Below are 22574 nucleotides of genomic sequence, written 5' to 3'. Positions count from 1 at the left end.
TTTCATTCAGTGCTGCCTCCCCAATCACCTAGAACAGTGTGTGATATATATTAGGAACTCAATACCAAATTATTTAACTAATTGTTTAGTTATATGATATATTGATTAAGTAATTAATTAAGTGGTTAATTAACTCCATTCCTGTGGCTGGCCTGGTATGGCTAATAAACTCCATCAAAGCCTGTGGTTGGTACTTGGATTACCAAGTCAAATAAGATCCACATAAAAAAACCCTAACCCCTGGTGTCTCCAATATCCCACCTGAGTCATTGATGCAGATTAGTACCCTTAGGATAAAGTTCAAATTCTCTGTCCCAGGAGTCCTTACCTCCTGCACCCCCATCCTCTACCACTCCCAATAGTTCCTCTACCCTCCAAAGATCTATTTCTTTCTGTTCCTCAAAGTCATTAGGTTCTTCTCACATGCAATGTCTCTCTTCATAGAACAGTCCTCTTCATCATCCCCTACTCTTCCACCCTGGCCAAGTCCTACTCATCAGGTTCACCTCCTGTCACAGCACTCATCACATTCTATGGTCATTGTCTCCTTGCAGGTCAGCCAATCTGACTAGACTGTGGGTTCCGTGAAGCCAGACCTTTGCCTTCTTCCTCCACACTGTGTCCAATGTCTAGGGCATTGCCCAACTCCAAGTTGAATATTTGTTAATTTGGACAATTTATCATCCATTTAACAGATGGAGGTTAAGTATAGTATAATGATAAGACCATGACCTTGAAGACATGACCTCTGAGTTCAAATCCCAGCTCTCCATTTAATTGATGTGTAACTTTAAGGAAGTTTCTTAAGCTCTACAAATTTCTTTATCAATAAATGATGAACATGGTAAATTCATAACCCATTTAGCACTGTTCTCATGGCTGGGAATATGGCAGTAAACAATAGGTCTGTAATGATAGCTAACCCAAGTCCTAAGTGATCAGAAGGATCTGGCTATCTTGAGCACTAAAGGAAAAACATTTGAGGCAAAATAAACATAATGTGTCACATCATTGAGGCAGGAACAACCTCATAATGTTCAGGGAGGAGAAAAGAAGGCTAGTGGGGCAACTGGCATTCTCAACAGCAAGCCTCCCAGACCCTTAAGAAGTGCAGTGCCACTTTTCCTGCCCATTTCAGGATGCTCACTCAAGGCTCCGATCCACCCAGCTTTGCACTCTAAGGCCATCATGGGCTCTGGTGAAGTGCACTGCTTCTCCACCCACAGCTTTCTCATTGCTCTTCAACCGCAGCTGGAATCTCCCTCTGGCTGCCCACCCTGATACTTCCCATTAACCTGGCCTCAGTTCCCTACATCAGTGTCACCTGGGTGTCACTGTTCATCAGGTTGGCCTGGTTCTCAGGCTGAAAATCTCTAAAGAAAAATCAATGGACACTGGGAGATAAGTAGAATGTGGGAGACAGCAACCCCAGATATCTTGATGCCACTGGGATCTAGTTAGGTCAGAGAATGGAATGATTCCATATCCCCGTAACCAGATTTCCATCTGCCTCTAACTCTGAATGCTCAACTCTGTAGCCTATACCTTTGGATATTTTACATTTAATTAGTGTCTGCTTCATTCTGGTTGCTTTACAGCACTGATTCTCAACTGGGGGCACTTTTGCTCTCCAGAGGACAATGGTCAATGTCTACAAACACCTTTGGTGTCACAACTAGGGGGAAGGTGCCACTGCTACATAGTGGGTAGAGGCCAGGGATGGTGCTGAAGATCCTACAATGACCAGGACAGCCTGCCCCCCACACAAATAAGTCAACAGTGCCAAGGTTAAGAAACCCTGATTTAATGGAACCTATGGCTCATACACATAAACATTAAATATATATAAAGAGAAGCTAAAATGTATTTTGTATGCAAAGAAATGCAAATTAAAATATTAATGAGATTTACACCTACTATGCTGACAAAGTTCAAAAAGGTCAAGTATGGGGAGGAATGTGGGATGCAGAACCTTCAGGAATAGCTGGTGGGAGTGGACACTGGTATTGCTATTTATCAGAGTAAGAGGCGCAGACCCGATGACCAGCGGTTTTGCAAGAAATTCTCACCAGACTCCTTACAAGGACATTTACGAAGATAATCACTCAACGTTACTGTGGTTGCAGGAAGTCAGAGGCGCCAAGGGTGCCCATCACTGGGGAAGAAGGCAAGTAAAGGTGGACAAATGAACACTATGGAATATTAGAAGTGACATTTTTGATATACAGCTGTAGAGATGGTGGACCTACAATTATAATGCGAGGGGGGAGGGTAAGTGAAAAACAATATGCAGTCATTAGTATAATTTCACACAAATCAATTTCTTAAGTGTACACAGTAGGAGAGTAAATTGTTACAAGCACTTTAGAATATTGTTTGGTAGTATATACTAAAGCCAAATATAAAAACTATGACCCAGCAATTCCATTCCTGGAAGTGTATTCAAGAGAAATGAGTGTGTCACCAAGACACATGTACAAGTATGTTCACAGCAGTTTAATTCATAATATCCCCCCAAATATGCAACAGCCAATTGTTAACAAATAGAGGTATATCCATATAGTGGAATACTATATAGCAATGAAGATGGAAAAACCACAACTATATGCAACATGGATGACCTCTTAGACAAAATGTTCAGCAAAAGAAACCAGAAACAAAGAGAACATACTATGTGATTTCCTTAATGAAGTTCAAAATCAGACAAAAGTAATCAATAGTTTTAGAGATCATTACAGTAGTTCCCTCTGAGGATGACAGACTTTAAGAGTCCACAAGGAAGAATTCTACAGTGCTGGAAATGTTCTTCATCTTCATCTCGGTGGTGATTAAGCAGGGATCTGCACATATATCAAGCTGTCTCTGTAAGATTTGTGCTCTTTATATTATGACTAAAAATAAAACTTGGAGGGGCACCCTCAAAAGACACAGGTTCCCCTGACAACACTCAGTGCTGGCAAACACACAGCACAATTAGAAATTCTCACACATTGCTGATGGAAATGAAGAATGGCTCAGCCACTCTGTAAAATAATGTGTCAATTTCTTATAAAGTTAAACATACATTTACGATATGGCCCAGTAATCCCACTCCTGAGTGTTCTAAAGAAATGAAAACTTATGCTCACACAAAAACCTGTGCATAGATACAGAAATGTGTATAGCAGTGTCATTCATAATCACCAAAAACTGGAGACAATCCAAATATCCTTCAGTGAGAGAGTGGATAAACAAACACCCTTTACACAGAATACTACTCAGCAAAAAAAGAAAAAGAAACAGCTGACATAGGCAACAACCTGGATGAATCTCAAATGTGTTGTCCTGAGTGAAAGAAGCCAATCGCAAATAATACCATATGAACCCATTTATATGATGTTCTTAAAAAAAAAAAATTATAGTGGGGAAGACAGATCAACAGTTGCCAGGGTTTATGAGTGGGAGAGAGTGTGACAATAAAGGAAGAACTAACACAAAGAAGTTCTTTGGGGTGATGAAAGTGTTCAGTATCCTGATTGTGCCGGTAATAGTTACATGAATCTATAATGTGTTAAAATTCATAGATCCATATACCAAAACAAAAAGAGAGAGACAACTGTACTGTATAATAATTTAAGATATAGAATAAGTAAGATATTGATTCAAAGTCATATTCCATCCTATATAATAAAAGCCTAATATGCTAAATGTCTGGTCATCCGTTCAACCAATCAAAGCATAATATGCTAATGATATGCTAAGGTCGCTCAACTGCTTGCTATGACATTCACTGACCACCAGGGGTCAGACAGTCGACCAACCAGTCGCTATGACATGCACTGACCACCAGGGGGCCGACACTCAACGCAGGAGCTGCCCCAGTGGTCAGTGCACTCCCACAGTGGGAGCATTGCTCGGTAGACTGGGATGAGTGGCTGCTCCCACAGCGGGCCAATCCCCATAGGCCATGCCCCTGACCAGTGCATGAATCCTGTGCACTGGGCCTCTAATATCTATACTAATAAAAGGGTAATATGCTAATTAGACCAGACATCTTCCAGACTACCTTCTGGACGTCCTTCCAGACAAAGCCACGGTAGCAGGGCAGAGGCAGAGGTGGTTAGGGGCGATCAGGCTGGCAAGGGAGAGCAGTTATGGGGATCAGGCCAACAGGGGAGAGCAGTTAGGGGGATCAGGCCGGCAGGGGAGAGCAGGTACGGGGATCAGGCAGGCAGGCAGAGGCAGTTAGGTGCGATCAGGCAGGCAGGGGAGATTCCAGGCCCTAAACCAGCAGTCGAACATCCCCCAAATTGGAGAGGGTGCAGACTGGCTAAGGGACCCCCTATGCATGAATTTTGTGCACTGGGCCTCTAATATATATATATATGAAAGAAATGGCAATTATGTGATATGATAGAGGTGTTAACTAACACCATGGTGGTAATAATTTTGTAATGTGTAAGTGTGTCAAATTGATGTGTCCTACCTTACCTTACATAATGTTATATGCCAATTATATCTCAACTAGAGGCCCAGTGCATGAATTCGTGCACCAGTGGGGTTCCTCGGCCTGGTCTGCGGGATCGGGCTGAAACTGGCTCCCAACATCCCCTGAGGGGTCCCAGATTGTAAGAGGATGCAGGCCAGGCTGAGGGACCCCACTGGTGCACGATTGGGGCCGGAGAGGGATGCAGGAGGTTGGCCAGCCAGGGAGGAACCGCGGGAGGGCTCCAGGGTGTGTCTGGCCCATCTCACTCAGTTCCAATCGGCCGGACCCCAGCAGCAAGCTAACCTAATGGTCAGAGCGCCTGCCCCCTGGTGGTCAGTGCATGTCATAGCGAGCAGTTGAGTGGCCTTAGCATATCATTAGAATATTACGCTTTGATTGGTTGAGTGGATGACTGGACACTTAGCATATTAGGCTTTTATTATATAGGATAAGCTAGAAAAATAGAAATATACATATGTATATATATTACACCAAAAAAATTACACATGCTGCAAGAACATACACAAACAAAAAGATATATGTTAAGCACAAAATGGTGGCCTCTTTAGTGAATATGAATGAATGGGAGTGAGGTGTGGAGATAAAAGGAGATGAAACTCACAACAAATAAATAAAACAGACAGTCAGTGATGTGCTAGGAAGACCAGCACCTAAGACTGAGAGGCAACTGTACTCACTGTAGTTTATGACAAGGACCAGCAAGGGGTAAAGAGCACATCAGCCATGATCGGAGGAATCCATGCACAGGCCCGCAACATTCCCCCCCTCCATTCCCAGGGAGCACACTGAACATGCTCTTCCTCCAACAAAACTCAGCGACGTGTGTGCAGTGCTTCTGCCAGGGAAGCCCACTTCAGACTCACAGTGCAGAGGTTTTATTGTGAACTGGTTATGTATGCACAACAACCAGGTGTAACTTTTGAAATTCCAGGCTCCTAAAAAGGAAGCCGGTATTCAATGCCTGCTACGTCAACTCTTTCTTGCACTGGAGCCCTGCATAGACCAATGTTGATGTTTGATGAGCCTAACAGTTCAAAAGAAAAAGTAAAATAAAATCGACACTGTGTGAGCCAAACAAAAGGATGGTTTGATCAGATACAGCCATGGGCACCTGCTGTGTCTCTGCTCTCAGGGCTGCAACCACAGGGAAAGGAGCCCCAGGAGGCAGATTACAGCCACCAGTGACTTGAGGTAGAATAGAGACCCCTCCCCGTTTCTTACCTTAAACCAGCACAGCACTTGGCAAATGATCTGAAAGTATTTTTCTCTCGCTTTGCCTCGTTGAGTGACAACCAAAAGTCTCACACACACACACACACACACACACACACACACACACACACACACAGACACAAATCCCTCAGCAAACATTTAAAAAATGGAGAAGTGTACAAGGGCAGAAGACAACTCACAGATCTCCTCAGGATGACATAAAGATGGAATGAATCTTGCCCTCCTACGATGACCCTCCCAGCCCCCCAACTCTAAAGCATCTCAGATTAAAATAAGAAATTCTCTAATGTTCACAGTTTCTGCTTTTTAAAGCTCCAGGCATGAAAGAGTTTTTTCTCCCTAAAGATACCTTTCAGATGTAGCAGGACCTGGGCTCTATCTAGCTGAGGAATTGCCTTTATGTTCACCACAGACTTCCCTAGCCTCAAAGATAAACCCTCAGCAAGAATGAGGAGCCTGCAAAGCCACAGATACTCTGATGTTAATTGATCTGCTCTGAGTTGTCAGTTCTTCTGGTCATTATTTAAGCCGTACTATGTGTTAAACAGGCAGGCTCACTAGATTGATGGATGGGTAAATAAATGGGTGGGTGGGTAGGTGGATGGATGGATGGTTGGATGGATGGATGAATGGATGGATGGATGGGTAGATGGATGAATGAGTGGGTGGATGGATGGATGGATGGATGGATGGATGGATGGATGGATGGATGATTGGACAGATGGCCAGGTGGATGGATGCAAGGAAGGATGGATGGATGGGTAGATGGATGGATGAATGGGTGGATGGATGGATAGATGAGTGGGTGGATGGATAGATAGATCAATGGGTGGGTGGGTGGGTGGATGGATGAGTGGATGCATGGATGAATGCCTGGATGGAGATAGGCAGATATAGACAAAATAGAGATAGATATGAATAGTTCAAAACAGATAGAAGTGATTTATCCATTCATTTAATACATATCTGTTGAGTTATCTACTATGAGCCAGGCACTGTTCTGGGTGCTGAGTCTATAACAGTAACCCAAATCGACAAACACTCCCTACCTTCATGGAGCTCGCATTGTAGAAGAGAAGAGACAGACTATAAGCAAGTACAACATACAGAATGCTAGTTGGAGTTAAGTACTATGGAGAGAAAAAATTAAAAAAGGGGGCTGGAACTGGCTGGGGGTAGTTTAAATTTTAAACAGTAGGGTTAGGGAAGGACTAAGAAAATGATTTTTGAATAAAGATCTAAAGGAGATTAGCATACTCCGGTTTAATAATACTTTTTAAATAGGTAGACCTAATTATGTGCAGAAAAGCCAGCTAATACCAAAAATACTAAGACATTGAAAAATCATATAAGTTGGTGTAACACCAATAGGATCTACAGGAGATCACAGAATGTAAATATTTAGTTGTTTGCCAGATGTGGGTTGGAGATGCACAATATGACTTGGGCACAATTGGAAGAAAACCAAGGGACTATCACGAAGAATGGCCTGCCCAGGCCTAAAGTAACCAGGAACTCTATGACATTTGTGTCATAATAATGTAGTGACACAGAAAGACGGAGAGAGGCATAGAAATAGGTAAAAGTATAGAAGCAACCAGGGCTGATGCAGACACCCTTGGGACATACCAGCTGGGCCAAAAGAAGGAACAAGGACAACAAGGAGGCTGAAGTTCTATATATGCATTACGAAAATGCAAATTAGAGGCACCTGAGAATCTCAGGGGATTTTGCACATCTGTGGCTTCTCCCACTGATCCATCACTAGCCACATAAATAAGCCCATACAGACAAAGTCATTCTTCACACTGTCGCCTGTTCTGCATTGCCACAAGGACTGCCTGTGGACTAGAAAGTAGCAATGATCAGTCTTGAGAGTACTTGTGAGTCAAGTACGAATTACAGTGATTCATCCCACCCTGACATGCACACCCCTTTCTAATCCGACTTTGCTGTTCTTCCCAGTAAGGAGTAGAGTCTATTTCTCCACCCTCTTGAATCTGAGATGGCCATGTAATTGGCTTTGTCCAGTACAATCTCAAAGAAGTGATATTCCAGGAGTTTGAGCCTAAGCCTCAATAGGCCTGCAGACTCTGCCTTCCCTGTCTTGAAATGCTTCCCTGCAGGGTGAGTGCAACTTCCATTTTGCATCCCAGGTGCCTGCTTGCCTCAGCACTGCCCCGCCCTGCACCTGCCCCTCCATAGACCTGAAAGGCCAGGGAGAATCCTGAGAAGGAGGATGGCCCAGTCCTCTGGGTGGGCGGCAAGATCGGTGCCGTCCATCCGTTCCTGTGCAGGTGGGCTGACTAATGGCACAGTTAAAGAGAGCCAGCTGCTGCCTTCAGCTCCCTCCTGCAGAGATCCTTAATTACTGGGCTTCACCTGTTGAGTCTCCTTAAGCGACATGTGTGTTTTTTAAGTTGGCAAACAATTCATTAGGAAGTGCCAGCATCTTAGAGGAGGGAGAGCCCCCAATTAAGTTCAGAACTTCACTGCTTCCACTGGGTAAGAGCAGGCCAAGGAGGCGCTGCTTTTATCTGAATGCCACCCAGCCTAAAAAAGACCTTCAGCAGATGGCAGGAACTCAGAAGCCCATGGGGAGGGGCCGTGAGGTCAGGCCACGCCCTTCTTAATTTGCCTCCATCCTTAAGCATCCTCCCGAGTCCCCCCTTTAGCTCAGCAGCCTTGTAATGACAGCGCTGTACAGGCATTCAGGGACCGCCCCCACAGGGCCAAAACTGCTCAAGTATTTTGTTAAATAAATAAAAGCCTTGCAAAAGGCTAGCCTAAAGTTATTAATAGATATTGTGGCCTAAAATAATGTCTTAAGGTATTAGAACACAGGTCCTCAGACAGTGTTCTCAACCCTCACATTAGAAAAGATTCTTTTTAAACTCAGGTGCCCAGACTCCAGATTCAGATTTAGTTGGTCTGGGTGTGTCTCCCACCCCTCACCCCATCTCCCCAGCATCAGGATTTGTATAAAGCTCCCGTGGCAATTCTGATGTGCAGCCAGGATTGAAAGCCATGCCAGCAGTTTGTATTGCTCTTTGATAGATGACGAAGTACTTTCTAAAGGATGGGCCCTGGGTCTCGTCACTGCATCACCCACACCAAGCACAGTGCCTGGCACATAGTTTGTCACTAATACATGTTATGTGAATAAAAGTAACATCACTTGATTACCTTATGGGGTTTTTTCAATTATTTACCTTACACATGTGTCCATGCACATGTTAATCTATATATAAAAGGCTAATATGCTAAGTGTCCTTCCTACCATGAGACTAGTTGCTATGATGCACACTGACCATCAGGGTGCGGACGCTCAACACAGTGACTTGGCACCGGCGATTCTCGGGTGACGCACCCCAAAACCAGAGAGGAGGGAGCCCAATTCTTCACGGGGCCACGCAATTCTACCTTCAGCCATGGGTTATGTTGTTGCTGGGGCACTGTCAGCCCCGAATCTGGTTTACTGCACACTTGCATTTGCATTCCACACCCTGTACCAGCAACTTTGCAGAGTGCCCTCTCGCACTTCAGGACCCCTTGGGGGATGTCAGAGAGCTGTTTTTGGCCCGATCGCCGCAGGCCAGGCTGAGGGACCCCACCTGTCGGAGGGACCCTGCTCACTCCACAGATACCAGGGAGGGACTGCAGGAGGTTGGCTCCAGAATGCGGCCTGTCTCACCCAGTTCCATCCTGCCGGCCACATTCTAATTAATTTCCTTTCAGTGTGCACGAATCCATGCACCAGGTCACTAGTTTTACATAAATGCATAAAAGTGACCAAATCGTGCTGTGTGTGTGTGTGTGTGTGTGTGTGTGTGTGTGAGAAAGAGAGAGAGAGAGAGAGAGAGAGAGAGAGAGCAGTTCCATTTCCTAATCATTTTTACTTGCTTTCCCTGACCCCCTCTCAACCTCACCCTGCCCAATGACCTGTCCTGTCTGAAATCCCATATAAAACAGCCCAGTCTATGATCCTCCATATATTCTCCATCCTCATTTAATTCTAGACAGACATATAGACATAAGGGGCATGGTGGTCACTGTCTGTTTTGTAGAAATGGGATCTTATACACATCAATTCCTTGCAGAAAGCCCCCCACGTTACCTGATGGAACTCGACTTCACTCTCCGTGACAGGCACACATGAGTCCATGAGTAGATGCACTGTAACTGACTCAGTTATTACCCCTCGGAGAGGCAGGCACTTTGCTTCCCATTCCTCCCACGTGAGAAACCAGACAGCAATAAACACAAGGTGGTGTGATGCTCGAAACCGCCCTGCAAACCACAAATACCCACATAGATCTTTCTTCCCATCCCAGAGACCCATCAAGTGTCTGGCAAGCCTGCCCTGACACCCTAAGCTCCATCTCTGGCCGAGGAGGACGGCAATGATTTACACTAGATCATGCGCACAAAAAGCACTTTACAATCTGCAGAAGGCTTTGTGTCAAAGCGGGCCATTCACACAGCGCGGCCCGGTTCTCCGTGGCCAGCCCATCCACAGCGGCAGAGAGCTGCTCAATAGCATCATTAACAGCCCATTGATCCAATTACATTTCTTTCTGTTCCACTTCAGAATTACAATCTCTTGTTCCCCCTCGGAAGAGCCCAGATAGATTCCCGATGACCAGTGGAAGAGGTAGCTGCCGTCGGGACTCGCCTGAGGGGCCCAGACACTCATCTAATTGTGGCGAGGGATGAATTAATCGGGTTGACACATCAGACCTCTCCATGGGAACTTGTCATTTTCTCCAGCCTCTTTGTTTTCTGGGGAGATTTAGGGTGCAGCCAAACTTAGGTCAACTCAGGAGCATCACTGGGCTCTCTCGTCATGTGATGGGCACTCAATAAGTAACTGTTGGATTGGAAAATGCCCAAGGGATCATAATTGGGGCTCAAAGCAGAGCAGGTTGGCTGAATAAATGGAATTTGTCCAGATGGTCTCTTTGTGGGACTGGCCAGTATGGGAGCTGGAATATGAACCCAAAGGTAATGCATAAAATGAGGATATATTCTAGAATAAGGCAAAGTCAAGACCTTGAGTGACAGCAAAGGGCAAAGTATAAGGAACTAAATACACGTTCTAAGGCCAATGGGCAGGATAATGAAGGAGAGAAATAGACAGTAATAGGACCAGAGTAGGAAGCATTCACTCACTTGACAACTATACATATACCCATACCTACCAAATGCCAGCACTGAGCTACATATTAAAGATACGCTGGGATAGAAGTCATAATGCTAGCCCTCAACTGCTCGTGGTCTGATGGAGGAGACCAAGATATAAACCCACAATTACAACAGAGCCATGAAAATACAGGACAGAGAGAAGGCCTATGACAGAGGTAAACCCAGGGAAATCTGAGAGTGCACAGAAGCACCTACGCCAACCAGGGGAAGTACAGAAAACTTCTTGGAGGAGGAGCTGGAGGAGGGAGAATTAGCAAAGATGAAGGGAAAAGAGGGAAGATTGGCAGGTAAGTAGTTTATACCATGAAGGGATGTGGCCTCAGTCCCCTCTGTTTTTAACTGCTACAGCTAGACTCCTAGACAATGACAATCTATGCCCATAATCATGTCCCTGAGTGTGACAAGCCCAGTGCTCTCCCACCTTTGTCCATGCTGTTCCTTCTCCCTAAACAGCACTATCCTATCTCCCCAACCTGCAAAGCTATCATGCCCCCTCCATCAAGGGACAGCCCCAATGTTACCTCTTCCATAAAGCTCTTCCAAATTCCTGTACCTGGAATTAATCTCCGTCTCTCTTTCTGAATTCCAGTAACACATTGCTTGTTCCTCTCATATATTACACAGCACTCTTGACATCCTATACCAGTGGTCAGCAAACTCATTAGTCAACAGAGCGGCAAACTGCGGCTTGCGAGCCGCATGTGGCTCGCGAGCCGCAGTTTGCCGACCACTGTCCTATACAATAAAAGCGTAGTATGCAAATTGTCCCCTTGACCGGGAGTTCGTCTGAGAGTTCGACCAGGGGGCGGGGCTGGCCGGGGGTGGAGGGGAATGGAGGGAGGCCCTGACCAACGGTGGCAGGTGACCGGGAGAAGGGAGGAAGGCCCCAGCCAGCAGCTGGCAGCCGCTAGGGACCCTACCAGTGCAAGAATTTCATGCACTCGGCCTCTAGTTGTATTATAATTATTTATGTATTTGTCTTATCTCTGCTACTAAACTATAAACTCCACTGGGGCAAAAAACCTTGTCTTAACCACCTTTGTATTCCCCACAATGCCTTATCCAAGGCAGGAGCTCAATACATGTTGAATGAAGACTGTGTTTACCAGATTCCAGGTGAATAGGAGAAAGTTAACAGACAGCACAGCTGGAATCGGTGGACTGGGCCAACTTTCTAACAACTGGAATTGGCCGCTTGCTAAAGCAGTGAATTTCCCATGAATAGAGAGGTTCTTAAAAAACAGCAGGACAAGATGATTTTTAAGCTCATCTAATCTTTGCCAGGTTACTAGGATGAAGAATAGTTGATAAATAAGCAAAGACAGCAGAATCCCATTAACAGGTGAGATAGAAATAGATGTAAGTTCGTGTCAATGTTATAGCACTTGGGCTGGCTGACAGGTGCATGGACAGTTATTAGATTATTAAATATTTAATCCATTAAAGTAAAATAACAGATTCGTTCCTAGAGAAATGACAGTGTCTCATGGACAAGGACTATAATTAACCTAAATGTGAACAGCTGAGATCTATTTTAAAAGCTTGACCTATCTGATCCCCATATCTGATTTGGCGTGTCGGTGGGGTCAAGTGATGAGGGCTCTCTAAAGCACAAATTTCACAATGTCATCCTGCTACATAAAACCTTCAGTAGCTCCCCAGTGCCCCAGGACATACTCCTCAGTCCTCAGCATGATGTTTGAGGCCCTGAGTGAGGTAGCTCTTGCCAGCCTCACCTTCCACCACTCCCCTGTCACACTCCATCATGTGTCCCAATCTCAAAGGCCAGAGGGACACAGTAGAGGATGCTGGGAGAGGAAACCACAAGTGCACACCCGAACTCCAGACCTGAGCAGTTTCACATGTCCAGCTCCTTTTTCCAAGAGGAATACAGACTCAGTATTGCAAGCACTTCCAAGTTGTCAAAAGAATCAGGAAATCCAGATATTTTTGGTAGGATCTGCCATTTTTCAATATTGGCTCAAAAACCTTTATGCACAGGCCAGTAAAACACCATCTGTGGTCCATGGATCCCTACCTACCCTATGCTTTACTTAGAATCTATTTTTTTTAATCTACTTAGTGTTACTATAAAGTGATATGCTCGCTCACGTCCATAATTCCCTCCCTGGTATTTCCTCTGCCTACATCATTCCTCTCATCTCCTTCTCCCAAATGCACTCCTAACCTTTACAGTTTGCTTCCAGTAGCTGTTACTCATGCAGAATTCTCCATTTCGTCATACTTTCCTACATTTTAACAATTTTTATAATAAACATGAGTAGCAGATGCTGTCACTGCTCTCCCACATCCCCCAGGATCCCTTTGACATTTTCATGCCTACAAGCCCCCCATGGGCTTCCACTCTCAACAGCCTCAGGCTCTTGGCACGCACTTGCTCTTCACCCTTGGAGAGCCACAAGTTCCTGGGAATTTATGTCCCCCAAGAGCAGTACTTAGCCAAGGAATGGCAGGTAGGGGGGTTATAAGTACTCCAGGTCCCTTGCCCCTGATAACTCCAATAATGCTGTCTTCCCATCTCCCCTGCAGACTGAGCCAATGTCTTCCTTTGGAGGACTTTGCTTGTTATCATACACTTGCGTGTGTTATTTCCTGGAAACTCGTCCTAACAGATCAGTTTCAAATGAGTCTGCAGTCCAGGAGCTGTTTCCGGGAGCTGTGACAGACAGCTCCGACATGGCATTCAATGACCTCCATCTCCTTGTGTTCCTGCCCTTGTGCAGTCCTCTCTCTTGAGTGTGACTTGCTTCTAAGTTTAAAGCTGATGGGTGTCACTTCTGTGATCAGGTAAGAAATGATGTATAACTCCCATCTTACCAGCAGCCTCTAACAGACTTCCTAGGTGTCTTCCCAGCTTGCATGCTTTGACAATGCAAGCTGCCAAGTGGCACAGATCTCTGTGGCAAGGAGCTGAGGGTGGCCTCTGACCAATGGCCAGGAAATAGCTCAGTGCTACCAACAACCAGTCAGTGAGCTTGAAAGGGATACTTCCCCACTCGAGTCTTCAAATGAGAACATAAATGTTGGGCCTTTTGCAACACCATGAAACAGAGAACCCAGCTAAGCCACAACCAGACTCCTGACTCACAAAAATTGTGAGTTAATAAATGTGTGTTATTTTAAGCTTCTTGGTTTGGGGATAATTTGCTATGAAGCAATAGATAACTAATACAGCATCTCAACTTAACACATTGCGTTCCAGTAGTTTTATTGCTAGCTTTACCCAGTGGCCAGATAAGTTTCTATTGACCAAGTACAAAAAACGTTTTACATAAATGTTAAAGGCACACTTTAAAATTAAATACCCATTGCATTTTGAAGTTATTTATTACATGTTCTTACAAGCTAATATCTTTTTAAAGTATGATACTTTGTAAAACACTGTGTAATATGAAGCAAGAAGTCTCGTGATCTGTCCGTAATGTGTTAAGAAAACATATACTACTTCTATAATTAGAAAAAATCCCATCCCAGACATCTTCTTCAGAAAGCCATCTCTGAGTCCCCAGGCCAGAGCCATGTGTCCCCTCTGTCGTGGTCCTCATCACTCTGAACGTCCTGGTAATCATCCATGTCACCTGCCTCTCCCCATTTGTCTTCCCCACTCATCATGTTGAGTGCAGGCCTTTGGGAGAGAAAAAGGCCTAGTATGTTTCTTTATCTTAACACTTAAGCACAGTACCTGGGATATTGTAAATGCTTAATGAATTTTTATTAAAGTGATTTATTTATTTGTTAACTAGAGGCCTGATACATGAAATTCATGCAAGAGTAGGCTTTCCTTTCCCCAGCAGCCAGCACCGGCTTCCCTCTGACACCCAGGACTGGGGCTTCCCTCCAGTCACTGGCAGGCACCTGGGACCCAGGCTTCCCTCGCAGCCCCAGCTTCGTCCAGAAGGTCACCCAAGGATGTCCAGTCTAATTAGCATATTATGCTTTTATTATTATAGACTAGAGGCCCAATGCATGAAAATTCGTGCAAGATAGGCCTTCCTTCCCCCGGCTGCCGGCACTGGCTTTTCTCTGGCACCTGGGACCCAGGCTTCCCTCCTTCAGCCGCCCTCCGGCACCCGGGACCTGGGCTGGCTTCCCTCAGGCCACCCACAGGCACCCGGGACCCAGGCTAGCTTCCCTCTGCCCCCAGCTTGGTCAGGAAGGAAGTTCGGAAGACGTTCGGTCTAATTAGCATATTACCCCTTTATTATTATAGATTGTTTCTGCCATGAGATTTTGGCCAAGTGTCTCCCTATACCTGTCATTCTCTAGATGCCAAATCAAGGGTAAAAGCAGACCTTTGGGATTCAGCAAGATCTCCCCTCTCTGCGCCCCCCCCCTCCACCCCCATGTCATTTTCCAAGTAGTGTCTTCTTTTCCATCACCAGGGCACATATCAATTTCACACTGACACCTCCTCCCATCTGTTCAATTCATCTGTTGGACAGTCAGTTGCTGCCACTTCAGAGCAACAGGGAGTTCACTCTTCCTTTCACAGCCCTCTGGGAAGTTCAGTGAAATTATCTCTGATTGATGTGATTTCTTCTCTTGGTCCTAATGACAAAATTACAGCAAAATCCAGCTCTATATTGCACCACACTTAGAAAAAAATCTGCTCAGCTTTTGTCTGCCAACCACAACAAAAATTTGATTAACTGGGGCTCAAGCACACATTGGTTTTATGTTTCTAGGGTGGGTTGTTGTTGTTGTTGTTGTTTTTCCGGCTAGCTGAGGAATAAAACTGAAAATGCCATTTATTTCCCCCCTTATTACCTGGAAAAAGAATCAATAGGTTCGCCCACGTTGCTGCCCACTGGGAATAAATTCCCCCAAAGAAATGGAGTCTCTGACAGAGATGAGCATCCTGCAGAACTGAGAATCAGGAATTCTGGGGCTAAAAGTGGTATTAGAAATTAGGCAGACTCGGCAGAGATCTTTGGCATGTGGGATTTTTATTTAAAATTTTATTTGCTATCACTCGTTTTATTTGCTATTCCTTGTCTTTACCCTTCTCCTAGAAGCCAAGGACAGAGCCTGTGTTCTGGTTATTTGAGGACGCAGATTCTTGAAGTCCAGCTCACATAAGTGGACTGTATTCTAATGAATATGGTAGAGACTTTTACAGATATGTAAATCCAAGCTTATTAAACAAATGTCTCATGGTCCATCTACTCATGGTCTCCTAAGCATCTTGGATTCTCGTCCCCTCCCTCTGAGACACATGGAATTGTCTCCCTCGCTAAGGTGCCCGTCTTCCACACCCAGCTATTCTCTATGATGTTCCTTTATTGTGTTTTCTTCGTAGGCCATCACCACTTTTAGTTAACTCATTCAGTTACTGCCTGCTCCTCATGAGAACAGAAACTTCATGAAAGCAAGGAATGTTCCTGTCTTGCCATTGTGAGACCAAGAATCTAGTACATGCCTGCCATGTTACAGAAGCTCAATAAATTTTTGTGGAATGAGTGAATAAACAACTTTCTAATCCTCTGAGATAAATATGTTTATTACCCCATTAATACATGAGGAAGTTGAGGCTCTGAGCAGATAAGGAAACACCACAGGTTTACAGAGCTGGCAGGTGATAGCCAGACTTTTGACCATAGCACTGTCTGAACTCCAAAGCCTGAATCCCCCTCACTACTAGAGACTGTGCTTTCCAACTTCTGTTCATGAAAAATATCTGAGTAGCTGTGACAGGAAAAGAAAGTCTTTGATCAGCCTGCAACCATGAGTATGTCGTACCAGGGATGTAGCTTTCAAATCAAGCATTGCTATTCTGCCAAAAACCTGGATAGAATGAAACTTCAAGGAACCATTGTGTCTGGGCTTCTCTCATGCTCCCTCCCCTTTTCGGGAATCTTCAAAATTAGGCAGATGAGTCCAAACAACTGGAATGGGTGATGCGGGCATCTGTCTAGGATAGTTGGAGTGCATGGATTTGATAAACACTATATTGGGTGTGGGCTGTCTGCCCTCACCCCAAACCTTTTCACTGAAGTAACCGCTCACCCAGCATGGAAGCCAGTGGTACGAAATCAGGGAACACGGGCCCCATTGGTAGCCATTGCTCTAGGAACCTCTCCTTTTATTAACACCATTGCTTAGACTCCCATCTTTGTTTCAGTTAATATTCACCCAGGTATCCCACCCTTTACTTCTTGTCTACAGCTCAAAGGCCTCACAAAAAAAGGACTAAATTTTATTTTCTGGATCTTGAACCTTAGGGCACCCTAAAGGAGGGCCTGCATGCCGCTTACCCATCTTCCAGTCATTTCTGGGCGTGACTGGTTTAGGAAATTACTCCAACCAGCTTCAGAGCTGCAAACAATGTACCCAATTCTGGATTTTCCATGCAACAAGTGTCACAAGAAAATAACCAATGACCCCACCGTACTTACTGGACTGAAATTTTCTGCCTGGAAGAAAAGAACTCACTGGAGGTGACCTGGCCATAGAGAGCACTCACAGCTCCCTGACTAACTCCAGAATCAAAGAGAAGTTAGAGTTCAAAGGCAAAACTTGCACTATCTTCTTGTTCCTGTATTTTCTTACTTTGTCTTTTTTATTAAGAGAATCATAATGTTCTCTATCTACATGACACTCTTCATCTTTAAACATTAACTAATTAATTGACTGAAATGGTATCTCGGGAGCATTTATCATCCATCCCATTAGCCAGCGAGCCAGGCGACTGTCTATAAAACTGCCACACACTCAGCGGAGGCTCTGTCTTTCCGCTTCCCTTCCCAGAAACGGCTTTTGTGTGTGTCTGTGTCTGGACATGTAATGGAAAAAATAAAAGGAGAGGATTTTGCTTCCACCAACCGCCATAAAAATCTACCTCTGGGAGACATGGAATTTCAATTGTGAAATCATCCGTCTTGGAAATTGTCCTGTCCTCCAGGAAAAGAAAAAATAAGTAGTTTAACAGCCACTGCCCTTCAAAACAATTACTAATTATAACGTCTATAAAGAAAAATACCCTTGGTACCATTACTCCTAATAAAGCCAGGCAAATCTATAGAAAGGAATTAGCTAGCATGTCTAAAATCTGACCAGAGCTCTTGGGAGTGGGTCGGAAGTGGGGTATTCCAATTGGTTTATAAACCCCAAACCAACGCTTTAGGAAGCTAACCACCTGGGGCAAGCCCCTTTCAGCAAATCCAGAAGATTAACACAGGCCTCAAGGAAATCAGGCCAGGACAATTACAGCTGAGAACCTGGTCATTTTTCCTGACCTTCCTTTCAGAGCCTCCCACCCCAGGTTCTCTCCCCACCCTCTTCACCTCCTCCTCAAGCAGTTGCCATGGTGCCTGGGATTCATGCTCTGGGGTTCATCATCATACTATCCACATAGTCCTCTGAAAAATGCAGAGGTGCCTGAGGAAGGGTTACATCACATCCCTCTGGCCTTAGAATGAATTAACTATCAGATCCCATCTGACTGGAACAAATGTGCTGTGGGGTAAGAACACTAGAGGAAATAACATGAGAAAGGGGGCCCAGACAAGAGACCTTAGAGGCAGTACTAAAGGTAGACAAATGAAGAGAGTCAAGTTCTCCATCACTTACGTGCTCTGAAACTTGAGTCAAGCCATTTGAACTCTGATTCTCAGACCTCAGGCCCTCATGAGTAAAATGAGGCAAGGGGGCAGGGTACGGGAAACCGAGTATTGAGGTAGTGTTCAGTTGCAGACAACAGAAACCACTCCAGTTACTTTAAGCAGAAAGGAATTGATTACTAGGTGTAAGGTGTCTTAGAAAAACCAATGGAAGGGCTCAAAGAGTTGGACCTCCATGAACAACTCCCTGGCCCCCAAATCTCCCTGCCTCTATAATGATTAGAAAACAGCCACCACTGCTACGAGAAGTTACCAAGTCAAGGAGGTAGTGGCTGAAGAACCACCCCAACTCTGCCATGACCCACAGCAGCAAGGTGGGTCACATTATACCTTTCTCCCTTCTAACTCATTTCTGAATTCAAGACTCAAGGGTGAGTCTGATTTGCAGAACCTAAGTCATAGCCAGGATCCTAGCTGCAAGAGAGTCTGGGAAGTGTACTTTTTATATTTCCAGCCTCTGCAATATAGATGACATAGTCAATAGGCTGGAATGGAAGTTGAAGGAGACCATCTACAAAGTGCACTGCCCACATGTTTCAGAGTTATCAAAAGAATCAAATTAGATGGTATTTATCAACTACCTCACACAATGCTTTTGAGAAAATAATGTCTAAGCTAAGACGTGAAGAAGAATAAAAGTTAACCAAGTTAAGAGTGGGAGAGAGGTTCAAAGGCTGCATGTTGAGAAACCGGAAGAATACTGGCATGGCTGGAGTATTCTGAGTGAGAAGGAGAATTGGGTAAGAATTACCAATGGCTATGTCCCCTAGACAATTATCTGTGAGTAACATTTCCCCTGATGTTGAAATCAGACGTGTTCAGCAATTAACATTTCACAAAAATAACATTTGAAGCAATTTTAGTCTACCTTTCTGCATCTTAGTAGTCTCTTCAGCCAAAGAAAATAATATTAACCTTTCACTGGGTAATTGTGAGCATTAAATGAGCTAACAAGTATAAGTTATTAAAAGAGGGCTGGCCACATCTTGAGCACCATCACCACCACCATCATCATCATCATCATCATCATCATCATCACCATCCTTGGTGTCTAAGCATACCACTCCAGAGAGGTCCACCAGTTATTTCCCATTTGCACACCTGCTCAGAGACTCTCTCTAGCCTACACACAGCAGAAGCACCCATGTGACACCCCTGGCCACAGCTGATTGGACAACAATGATACCACCGCCTGCACCTATCAGATTCTTATACTTGGAAATGTGAAAGGGATACAGAGGCTGAGTTGGTCAGAGGGTGTTAGAAACTAGAACTAAAAGCTTACGAGGAGGAAGAGCTAGAGCTCTGGGCAAGTGTAAAGTAATAAAGAGCAAAACTTGAGATCTGGATGGCAGATGTGAGTCTGTAGAGAGAAGAATGGAGCAGATGTGTTAAGCCCCAGAGAGAGAGGTGGAGAAAACGGTTGGTTAACAACATTCTAGTCCCATGAGGTCCAGCTGTTAACACTGGATTCCCCGAGTACCTACTGTGTCCTGACAATAAAAATTCCTATTCACTTTAATTTCTTTGAATGAGTTTCTGTTCCTTAAAATTAAACAATCACTGCTGAAGAGACTCGCCACAGTGGAAAGCTGAGACTAATGTTCCTTAAATCAGACCTAAAATGCAACTCCATCTTGGAAACAGGTCACAATGACCACGACCATGTGCCCCACCATCACGACGAGGCTTTGCACAGGCTGTTGCCCCTGGACAGAAACCTCTTCCGATCACTTTTCACAAAACTATCTGTCACTCACCTTCTAGACTGCTCCTTGAGGATCACTTCCTCAGACCCTTCTCTAAGATGGGCCCTTGTGGTGATTTCCATAGCTCTCAGAACTCCCCTTTGCAGCATGCAACTCACTTTTGTCACCTGTCCAATGGTTGCCACCCCACCAGATGTTACACCCCACATGTGCTTGCCTTGTCTCCTGCTATGTCTCCAAGTCTTGACACAGGGTCAGGCACATACTGGTAGTAGTAGCTGCTCGATAAACATTCAATGAATGAATGATCAATAGTCGAAAAGGACCAAACTGACTTTGAGCTCTCTTAAAGTTTTATTTTAACCTACCCTGCTCTACCCTGTGCAGGGTGTTGGAGACACAAAGATGAATTAGATGTGATCCCTCTGTTTATGGTTTCACCGCCTAGGAGAACACATGGATGTGTAAATAAATACATTTATCTTAATGTAACATGAATATTAGGAGGCACAGAGAGAGAAAGGGAAACACTATCATAGGAGTATTAAAATACCTTATCTTGGGTTCTTGGATGAGAGAGGATCAGAGGGGTCCTAGTGTCCCCCATGCCACCACCCTCTGAATTTCCCCAGAAAATAAATGTAGTGGATATGTGTTGCTTGGCTGCTCAGCATCTACTCTCCCTTATTACAGAAATGCCCGCTTCCCCCCCCCCCAAAAAAAAATACTTTTCCTTTTGGAGAAACACTTTGCCACCCTCTCAGTCCAAGTGTTTTAGATGGGACCAATCTAACATCCTATCCCCACCTCATGTCAAGGGTGGGTGTGTGTCCCAGGTCTAGCCAATGTTCTAGCCCCACTATGAGTGGTTCGTGGATGACCAAATATAAAGATTAGCCAAGTAAGACTCAGTCTCAGGATGCTTGGGGAAAACCAATGAGAAAGACATCCCTTTCTCCACTAAAGCGGCTGAGCTAGTTGCAGCCTTGAGCTGCCAAAGCCCATCTTATGACCGTGATGGGGAAACCTTCCCAAGAATGAAGCTCACAGGAAACATGGCAGGCCCAAGAGGAAAAGGTGCTTCTAATGAACATCTGAGTACAACTAGATTTATCCTGGATTTTCAGTTATGATTCAATAAATTCTACTTTTGTTCTTAGACCAGAATTTCTCCACCTCAGCACCATTGACTCTTTGGCTGGGCGGGGCTGCCCTGTGCGTTGTAGAGTGGTTAGCAGCATCCTTGGCTTCTACCCACGAGATGCCAACAGTCACCCCACAGTTGTGACAACCAAAAGTGTCTCCAGTCATTGCCAAATGTCCCTTCGGAGGCAAAATCACTTCCCACTGAGGACCACTGGATCAAACCAGTTTCTAGGGCATGTAACCAAAAATAGGCATGACCACATAACCCATCAAATAATTTCCTACCTAATTTCCTACTTTCCAGGACCATTTTCACTCCTACATTTCTTTACTTCCCATGGAATCTGAAACATCTTTCTATGGGCTTTGCTTTCCAAAGCCCATCAGTGTAGTTCACATTTTTTTAATACTGGAGTAAATAAATGAAAGTCAGTCAATCAGATCAAGAACAACTTAGATTTCAGTTCCAGCACTACTTTTATAAGCACCAGGTTTGGGTACATCGATTGCACCCTTTCCCCCCTTTAAAAATTTAAACATCTTCCCTCATTTACTTTATTTTAGAATTTTCAGCAGTCAATTTTCTTTTATGCACAGACCTTGCCTTCGATGGGAAACTAATCAATAAGAAATTATTTTTTGCCAGGCTATTTTAAAGTAATGTAACCAGCATATTTCTCTCTCATTCATGGCTTTATTGATTGTGAAGTGAAAACAGAAAGATAGTGGAAGAGTCCACACTGCATTCCTGAGACCCAATTTCATTAGGCTCCATCACGCCGGCTTTATCCATCAGAGCCCTTCCTACTGATGACATTGCTCTGGGGGAGCTTGGGTTTGATCATCAACCTCATATTATCAATTGAAGCTCACCTAGAGATGAGTTTAGTCCCTTAGAGTGGGGGGTGGCAGGGTGGTAATTAATAGCAAACCTCGGGCAGATGAGCTGCATCCACTAATTCTATCTGAATTTTTTTATTTTGTTTTGGTTTTTTTTGGCCAATTACTCTTATGGCAATGCTGCCCCACCTTTTGGCTCCCAAACTGGAATATAACTTTCAAGAAAACATCACATTGCCCTGATGGGGTGGTTCGGTTGGTTAGAGCTTTGTCCCATACACCAAAAGATCATGGGTTCAATTCCCAGTCAGG

General features: G+C 44.5%; 1 pseudogene across 1 annotated transcript in view; it reads left to right on the top strand.

Annotated features, from left to right (window-relative positions):
• Nucleotides 1-22574, top strand: part of LOC308252704 (small ribosomal subunit protein uS5m-like) — a 43650-nt pseudogene that overhangs the window by 492 nt on the left and 20584 nt on the right. The gene's annotated exons all lie outside the window — the stretch shown is intronic.

The sequence above is a fragment of the Plecotus auritus genome (genome assembly GCF_963455305.1).
Source record: "Plecotus auritus genome assembly, chromosome: 7".
In the NCBI taxonomy this organism is placed as follows: Eukaryota; Metazoa; Chordata; class Mammalia; order Chiroptera; family Vespertilionidae; genus Plecotus; species Plecotus auritus.
Note: the sequence above shows the minus strand (reverse complement) of the source record. Positions and strands in the feature narration are given on the sequence as shown.